We start from the raw sequence: 9,786 nt of genomic DNA on the forward strand, positions 1-9,786 counted from the left end.
AAATAAAGGAAAAATATTCACGTGATTTTTCTCCTCTTATATTCTTATGGCTTAAAAAATATAACCAGGGTTTTATCTAATATCAATCTCTTGGCAAAGGATCATATAAGGTTTTAACTGCTAACAAGAATACCTCATTTGAAAGAGCATTACTACAAGCATTGCAGAGAGGTACAGTTGACATGGTGAATTTGATTTTACAAAAACTAACAAAGCTGAGGGGGCGGGCAAAGCATTGACTTAACTATAATCACTAGTCACACCAATGTGAGATTCTGAATCATTGGTCAGCCACAGTGATGCCACCTTGGCATCAAACTTGCCTATTCCATCTTTATCAATGCATCTGGAAGTCTGACTTGAGTACCAGAAGCCAAAACGCTCAGAATGCTAATTTGTGCCACCTTAATGGCCCATGTGTTCAGTAAAGAAATTTGCTTTTTACATCTTGTCAAATCTTACTGAATAAACCTTTCATCAGAGGTTCTACATATCCCCAGGCAGGCTTGGAAACTTGAGATAGGATTTTATTGTGTTTTATATTATGATAGTTGAATGATGTTTCTATATGTTATTGTTATATTTGTTTTCATTAAAAACCCAAAGAACTACCCTCTGTATACCAGTAAAGTACTATTTTTTTCTTGAAAAAAGTAATAATAATAATAATAATAATTAAGGCAATTCACAGTTTGTTTTATGCCAGTCTTCTGTTTTAAGTCATGTGATAACATCTCCCCAAACATCAATTTCTCACCCTACATGATATGTGATAAAATCCCCCATAAGCCAATAAATTCCCCCACTATAAAATGAAGCTGCTTTCAGTATTATTGACTCAGAAATGTAAAATATAGCACACTTTATCTTGTCTGTGGTCCTGTACTAAGTTAAACTTGCAGCTGTGAACAAATTAATATTTATTTCTATCAGGAATTCTTTAAGATGAACTTTGCAGTTTTAGTAAAAGAAAGACACTAGTGATATTTTTATGGATGAAAGCTCTCTGGTTCCTTCAGCAGCTCTAGGAACATCCTTAGCCATTATATCCTCTCTCTTTGACAATATCAAAATTGTCCAGGTAAATGTAACATTGCCAGTGGTGTCAGGACACTGGTCTGTTCATGTCCTCATTCTTCACTTGGTTTGTGGAATCAAAATGGTTGCTTATTTCCCGCTCTTCTATAGATAATCCATAGGCAATGTATTCAATTTGGTAAACATTTTTTTTCATCTTGATTTAAGTTTGAAGGCTCTAAGGAAGAGGAATATTAGAACAAATTATGTATTCTATATGTTCTACTCCACTTGTTTGTAATATACTCCTGTTCTGAGAGTTATGGTAAATCTATATAACATGACTGTTCCAAGTGCCAAGTGAGAATTGTAGTGACTCACAGAACACATGTCTCATGACTATTTATCAAAAGAAATGTGTTGATTGAAGAAAAAAAGTAAAATATTTTATTTTCATTCAGTTCTGAATGATGCTTGTTCCATTACCCCTTCTTTCTCCCTTGTTAAACGAGGTAAACGTTTTCATACTTAAACCGACCACTTAGAGCATTTCAGTTTAATATAAGGCAGAAAAATAATGTTACCCATAACTTTGAATCCTTATGGTTGGCCTTTGCCAAAATAAAATTTTAGGGACGACAAGAGGTTGCAAGATGGTAGACCATGTTTCCATAGGGCTGAAATTTTTTATTTTAGTTCCCAAACAGCTTTGAAAAAAGTGTTTTTAAAATGAGAATTTCTATAATTTATTTTCTATCTGCTACTAAAGACACTGCTAGACTGATTAAGCCTGGTGGATAGAGAAAATCCAAACTTGAACCTTTGGAAAAATCGTTTATCAACATTTAAAATTCTATAAGCTCATAAAAACATGTTAACGCCAACACATGGAAAAGAAAATGTGCTGCAATAAGTTCTCATTCATGTTCAAGAACAACAGGAAATGAAAAGTATGTGCACCAACTAAGGTTTTCTTTCACACTCTCTTAATATACAATGAATAATATGCCAAAAATGAAAGGCTACAAATGGTATCATATTGAAATTCAAAGACATGAATATTCAGATAAAACTATTGTAAAAAAATTATTATCCATACAGTATATATTTGCTGCCAAATTGAAAATTGTCATTGCTAAATTTTTTAGTCTATTCTGACAGGTCAAAATAATTTATCAGGCTCATTAAGTAACAGGTTTAATTATATTTCAACTCAGAGGAGATGAACATGAAAGATATCAGTAGCATTTCTCTATGTCTATCATTTATTTCCACAACCACATTTAAATCAATGTGAATCTTACATAAGTGAATAATAAAAGTTAGACCTTTTGATGTAATAATGATGCAACACAACTGTTCTCCTTGTATGCATTATAAAATGGAAAGCGGGACTGAATATTCTGCCTAATGCTACATGCTCACATCAATGTGCAACTGCAAAATGTTCCAGACACCAGAGCCCCACAGACTGTAGTCTCCACCAATTTCCTGACTACTATGTAGTCAAATAACCAGGTTCACCTATTTACAAAACCAGCCCTTTCTTCCATGTTAGTTCAAAACACGTTTCTGTTGTTGATACCAATGCTCCATCCCAGGGGAGGGCTATGTATGGATGACACACCTTATTTCTAAAAGAAATCTAGTTCGTGTGTTCAAAACTTATTTTACTAGGAAAGAAGGAACGTATCAGCAAGTGCCTGAAACTTTCTCTATGGTCTTCTAAGGCTGATGTCTTTATATTTCATCTTAACAAAAAGAAGCAGAAATAATAATACTAAAAAGAGAGGAAGAAAAAGGAAAAGTGGAAGAAAAAAAAGACATGAGGTAACATTATAAAAACAACCTTAAAAACCCCAAACATAGCTCTAACAGAAGACTTACTGAATAGACTTTGTGGGAAAAAACAATAGTAAACTTTAAAGCCTCTGAAAGAATTATATGCCTAAGGGAAAAATAAACATTTGCTTCCAAAATTAAAATAAAATGAGAATTTCTGATTTTTCTTGAAAAGTAAAAAAAAAAAAAAAAAATCTGAGAGTGCCCTGGTACTGAATTCCCACTAGGTGTTTATTAGCTGCAGAACTACCTAAGCGAACCGTGACTGGCCCCTTTGGACTAAACAGAATTTTACAACTTTCCACAATCTGTACTTGGAGGCCCCAGTATTTGCTTTTGCCAGTCCCTGTAATCATTTTGGTTTGCAACCCCCAGCATGGCTTATAGGTTCTTAGCCAACACGTACTCTTTTACTAGCTAGTCTTAAGAGTCTCCATCCATCTACCTTCTCTCCCAATGGGTTCCTCTTGTAATGTTTTTTATTATTATTTTGGATAGGCATTTTCAACAAGGGGAGATTTTTTTTTTTTTTTTTTTTTTTTTTTTTTTTTTTTTTTTTTTTTACAAACAACACCTTCAATAAAGGTTTTCTTTACCAGAATATGACCTGTGACAAATTAATGACTTGAGTATGTGTGGGATTTCTTGCCATTGACACCTAGGAAAGATTTGATTTGGTTTATGCAGTGGGTGACTATATTAAGAAACAAATTCTGTCATTTGTTTGTGTTTCTCTACAGGAAGGTTTGGCTTCTGCTAATAGCAGAAATTGGACTTTAGGAAGAAAGACCAAACATTTTTCATATGAAAACAAGTCCTTACCTATTTAATTCTCAAATTCAGAAATGTTGTTTCTGAATATACATTTGCTGAATACATTCTGATTCTTCGGAGGACCACTGACACTCTCCCCGAAATACACGAAACCTGTCAGATTATCAGTTTGAAAAAGATCCACACAAAAGTGTTTTATCAACTTTCAAAATAACCCCCCTTTTCCCCCACATTTAAGAACAGCATTTAAAATGCAGAATTATCCATCGCATGCTAAATATCCATCCTTTTCATCTGCCTATGCAATAAACTGACCCAATTAACACTGATATTAGCATCTATACTTTTGAAATCACTAATTACCTAATAGCAAAGGTCTCTTTCATATTGTTTTGCTTAGGAATAAAAAATAGGGCTGTTCGGGCTGGGCGTGGTGGCTCACGCTTGTAATCCCAGCACTTTGGGAGGCCGAGGCTGGCGTATCACGAGGTCAGGAGATCGACACCACGGTGAAACCCCGTCTCTACTAAAAATACAAAAAAAAATTAGCCGGGCGTGGTGGCGGGCGCCTCTAGTCCCAGCTACTCGGACAGGCTGAGGCAGGACAATGGCGTGAACCCGGAAGGCGGAGCTTGCAGTGAGCCGAGATTGCAGAGCGAGACTCCTTCTCAAAAAAAAAAAAAAAAAAAAAAAAAAAAATTGGGCTGTTCATAAGTTCCCGTTGAGTATTCCAAGCCAGAAAGCCCTTGCCACAGTTGGATTTGGAAGCTTGAATAACAACACACAACTTCACATTTCTCAAAGTGTCTAATCCAGGCATTATGAATAATTTCTAGCCAAATCCTAAGAAATTGTAGGTGATCTTTCTAAACATAGGCTGGGAATTGTTATGCTGAAGCAAAAATGAAGTGTCAGGTAAGGTCTGATGCTGGGGAAAACAATTAGAACATTACTGAATTACCCTCCTGTTAAAGAGCTCACCTTCACCTTCAAAAGCTAATTATTAGTTTACCATGTTTTATTCATTAATTAGAATTATTTTCTAGAGTGTCAGAGCATTTCAGGTGGGTTGGGCTATGATGGAAAAGACTAGATAATCATACCCTCTGCAAGTTTGTGATTTATTTAGCCAAAGATGCAGAACTTAAGGGAAGCAAAATGCTGTACAGGGTGGCAGAAAACGAGGTCTATTTTGGCCACTGTTTCTTTTCCCCTGGATTCCTTTTAGGTGAGAGGTAGGAGAGACAGGGCCACAGTTGCCAGGGATGCTTGGTACAGGTATGGCTCTGCCAGATTTATTTAGGAAAGCCTATTTTATGCTAACTCACTGCCATTGTATACTCAGATATATTAGTTTCCTTGGGCTTCTGAAACGAATTGCCATAAACTTTGTTGGCTTGAAACAACAAAAAATGTAGTCTCTCACAGTTCTAGAGGTGGGAAGTCAAAAATCAAAGTATTAGCAGGATTGGTTGTTTCTTAGGGTGTCAGAGGAAGACTGTTCCATGTCTCACTCTTCTGGTGGTTGCTCGCAATCCTTGGCATTCTGGAGCTTGTAGATACGCACTCCAGTCTCGGCCTTTGTCATTTATTGGGCTTGTTCCTATGTGTCTTCACGACTTTCATTTCTCTGCATGTTTGTCTCTTCTCTTTTTTTTTTTTTTTTTTTTTTTTTTGAGACGGAGTCTAGCTCTGTCGCCCAGGCTGGAGTGCAGTGGCGCAGTCTGGGCTCACTGAAAGCTCCGCCTCCCAGGTTCACGCCATTCTCCTGCCTCAGCCTCTCCGAGTAGCTGGGACTACAGGCGCCCGCCACCACGCCCGGCTAATTTTTTGTATTTTTAGTAGAGACGGGGTTTCACTGTGGTCTCGATCTCCTGACCTCGTGATCCGCCCGCCTTGGCCTCCCAAAGTGCTGGGATTACAAGCGTGAGCCACCGCGCCCGGCCTGTCTCTTCTCTTTTTCTTATAAGGACACCAGTCATATTGGATTTAGGATTCATCCTACTCAAGTGTGACCTCATCTTAACTAATTACATCTGCTAAGACCCTATTTCCAAGCAAAGCCACATTCTCAGGTTCTTCTAGAGGTAGAACTTCAACATATGTTTTTGGGACAATCAAATCAACCCACAACATTAGGTTTATCTTACCCTTCCTAGAGAACTCACATTCAATTTGTACCCTTCCCTTTAAGGAGACATTTGCTATCTTAATACTTTGCTAGTTCATGAACAAAACCGCCATCATAAAGCCACCACTTTTATTGTTGAAATTTGAGGTGCAGGCAAGCAAAACAGGGCCCTGAAAACTATCTTTGTTCCTATTTTTTTCTTTTTTCTAAAAATGCTATACCTTGCTATCCACACCAGATCCCATTGTCTTAGTTTAGGTCCTCTAGAAGCAGAGCCCAAAATGTGCTTCTCAGCAAAGTTCTTTGTTACCGAAGGGGTACTCACAGGGGGAAAGGGATAAAGGAAGCACAATACGATGAAATAAAAAACTTGAGATCCAGTTTCAGATTAGTCTCATAAGAAGCTCAAATATTTCTAGTAGTTTTTAAAAATAGCATGCGATCATTAATACAATCCAAGGATAAAGTATGAAAAGAGATAGGTGCAATTAGAAGGAAAAAAAGAGATGCATAATATCCTCTTAGTGGCATTGAAACTTATGGGTCATTTTTAGGTAGGTTGATTAGTCATTCTAGTTTGCCTGAAATACTTCCAATTTATGCCTGTTATACTGATGCAATCATTAATCATGCTCCATGTCAAGCTAAAATTTTTTTATTTGTTTATTAAAATGTATGAGTTTAATCTTTTTCAAATTTATGAAACAAGTGGACTGAAATAAGAACTTTTCCAATAACAATTTTTATAGTAATTTCTATTTAATAAAACACATTGTTTATGAGGGAATCTAATTGAGAAGACATAAAATGTTTACCCTAGAAAAGTAATTGATATTTTAGATTACAATAATGTTACTGAATATCTTATTTCTCCATCTGTCCCCTCTTCACCCATTCGTGCATCCTTTATTGATATGCAGTTATAATGTACCCTATACTATAATGGATAGGAGAGGGAAGGGTAACTAAAACATACCCAGCAACAGAATCTGTGCCAAATGCATATTTATTTATGTTTATTCATACATAATATTTTACATACTTATGGAGTACATGTGATATTTTGTTATATGCATAGAGTGTATAATGATCAAGTCAAGGATTTGAGGCATCCATCACTTCGAGTATTTATTATTTCTGTGCACAGGGAACGATTCAAATCCTCTCTTCTAGAAACACTGAAATATACAATATGTGTTCTTAACTACAGTCACTCTACAGTGGAAAGATAGGATTTATACTTTTTATCTAACGGTGTATTTGTGCCTGTTAACCTACCTCTTCTCATCCTCCCCTCACCCACCCAACATTCTTAGCTTCTAGTATCTATTATTTTACTCTCTGCCATTATATGATTAACATTTTTAGCTCCCACACATGAGTAAGGACATGCGACGTTTGTCTTTCTGTGCCTGGGTTATTTCACTTAAAATAATGATACCCACTTCCATCCTTGTTGCTGATACACGATTACATTCTTTTTTATAGCCAAATAGTACACCATTGTGTATGTATACCACATTTTTTCTTTATCTATTTGTTGACTGATGGACACTTATATGGATCCCATTTCTTTACTATAGAGAATAGAGCTGTGACAAACATGGCAGCGCCGGTATCCCTTTCATATATTCATTGGTTTCTATTCCTTTGGATAGACCCTCACTAGTGGGATTGCTGGTGAATATGGTAGCTGTAGTTTTAGTTTTCTGATAAATCTCTACAATATTTTCCACAATGGTTGTACTAATTTACATTCCTACCAACAGTGTATAAGAGTTCCCTTTTCTCCACACTTCACCAGTATCTATTGCTTTTTGTCTTTTTTTTTTTTTTTTTTTTTTTAGTGAAGTGGTGGGTTTAACAAATATATTCTCCAGAAATCTCCAGAACCCTTTGCGAGGGTCAGGGTGAGAGGTGCCGCCACGATGTAAACAGAACAGCTGAGTCCTCCGGGTAGGCATCAGATGCGATCTGCACAGACCGCATGTGTGGGAGGCATGTAGTCAGAGGCGTTTCCTCAAATGCATCACCTGTCTCTGGTAGAGCACAAAGGCCCCAGGGCCCCGTGGACAGGGCTGGTCCCAGCGTATGCACGCCACTTCCTGGGCGTGGGGGGTGGTACGCCAGAAGCTGCCCGCAGCAGGAAGCCCACGAAGAGGCCAGGGCCTCTTCATCCATTTGTCAGAGACCCCAAAAGGAGCCAAGGGGCAGCCAGGGGGCCCAGGCAGGGGTGCCCAAGGGCACAGCAGCTGCAGGCCATTGGCAAGGCCAGAAGATGGTGAATGGAAAGCAGGGGGCCCGTGGAGAGACCCCGAGAAGGGGCCGTTTAGCTGGGAGTCCTGCATTTGCCGTTTGTGTTTCATCCGGCGATTTTGAAACCAGGTTTTTATCTGGACCTCTGAGAGCAGCGTCTCCCTGGCCAGCCTCTTCCGCTCCAGAGGGCCCAGGTACTGGTGGTGCCGGAAGACGCCTTCCAAGGCGCGGACCTGCTCCGTGGTGAAGGCTGCGCGGACACCGGGGGCCAGCTAGAGGTTTGGCTCCTTACTCAACCCAGCAACAGTCCTCTCCGGCGCATGTAGATTTGAAGACTTAGCCTCCTTGGTACTGACAGCCTGAGGGGGCTCCCGGTTGCCGAATGTCTGGCTCGGGCCAGGGAGGCTCTTGGGGGAGACATCGGCAGGCCTAGGGGTGTGGGTCGACCCTGAGCAGCTGCTCGGGAGAGCCAGTCCACGGAGCCAAAGCTGGAGGGCTGCTGCCAGCCACGAGGTGGGGAGGAGGAGAGACACACGGCAGTCAGGTGGGCCAGAGGGAAGGCCGGGCGAGGTTGGCCAGGCGCAGGATCCAGCTTGCTTTTTGTCTTTTTGATAATAGCCATTTTACCTAGGATAAGATGATATGTAATCTTTAGTTTTGACTTGCATTTTCCTGATAAATAATGATGCTGATAATTTTTTCATATACCTGTTGGCCACTTGTATGTATTCTTTTGAGAATGGTCTATTCATGCTCTTTCCCACTTTTTTTTTTTTTTTTTTTTTGAGACAGAGTTTTACTCTGTCACCCAGGCTGGAGTGCAGTAGCAGGATCTCGGCTCATTACAACCTCTGAATTCTGGATTCAAGTGATTTTCCTGCCTCAGTCTCCCAAGTAACTGGGATTACACGTGTGTGCCACCATGCCCAGCTTATTTTTGTATTTTTAGTAGAGACAGGGTTTCACCATGTTGGCCAGGCTGGTCTTGAACACCTGACCTCAAGTGATTCGCCCACCTCGGCCTCTCAAAGTGCTGGGATTAAAAGTGTGAGCCACCGTGCCTGGCCCCATTCTGCTCACTGTTTAATGGAATTTTTCTTTTTAAAAATTGTTTAGTTGTTTGAGTTCTTTGTATATTCTGATTAATTCTTTTTCAGATGAATGATTTGCAAATATTTTCTCCCATTCAACTGTCAACTGGTTGTCTCTTCACTCTGTTTCTTTTGCTGTGCAGATGCTTTTTAGTTTAATATAGTCTGGTTAGCCTATTTTTGTTTTAGTTGTTTGTGCTTTTGAGGTCTTAGCCACAAAATCTTGGCCTAGACTAATATTCTGAATTGTTTTCTCTATGTTTTCTTCTAGTAGTTTTATAAGTTTAGGTCTTACATTTAAGTGTTTAACCCATTTTGAGTTGATTTTTATAGATGAGGAGAGATAGAAGTCCAGTTTCATTTTTCTGAATATGGACATCCTATTTTCCCAGCACTATTTTTTGAAGAGTTCGTCCTTTCTCCAGTGTATGTTCTTGGTGCCTTTGTAGAAAATCAGTTGACTGTGATACGTGCATTTTTTTCTGGATTCTCTATTATGTTTTATCTGTCTATGTGTCTATTTTTATATGAGTAACCATACTGTTTTGGTAACTACAGCCTTGTAATATATTTTTAAGTAAGGTAATGTGATACCTTCAGCTTTATTCATTTTGCTCAGGATTGCTTTGGCTATTTTGGCTCTTTTAATGTTTCCTATGAACTTTAGGATTGTTT

General features: G+C 38.7%; 1 pseudogene; it reads right to left on the reverse strand.

The window, feature by feature from the left end:
• Positions 1-877: 877 nt before the first annotated feature.
• Positions 878-8,765, reverse strand: LOC134736360 (homeobox protein VENTX-like; annotated as a pseudogene).
• Between the last annotated feature and the right edge of the window lie 1,021 nt (positions 8,766-9,786).

The sequence above is a fragment of the Symphalangus syndactylus genome, chromosome 1 (assembly GCF_028878055.3).
Source record: "Symphalangus syndactylus isolate Jambi chromosome 1, NHGRI_mSymSyn1-v2.1_pri, whole genome shotgun sequence".
Lineage (NCBI taxonomy): Eukaryota > Metazoa > Chordata > Mammalia > Primates > Hylobatidae > Symphalangus > Symphalangus syndactylus.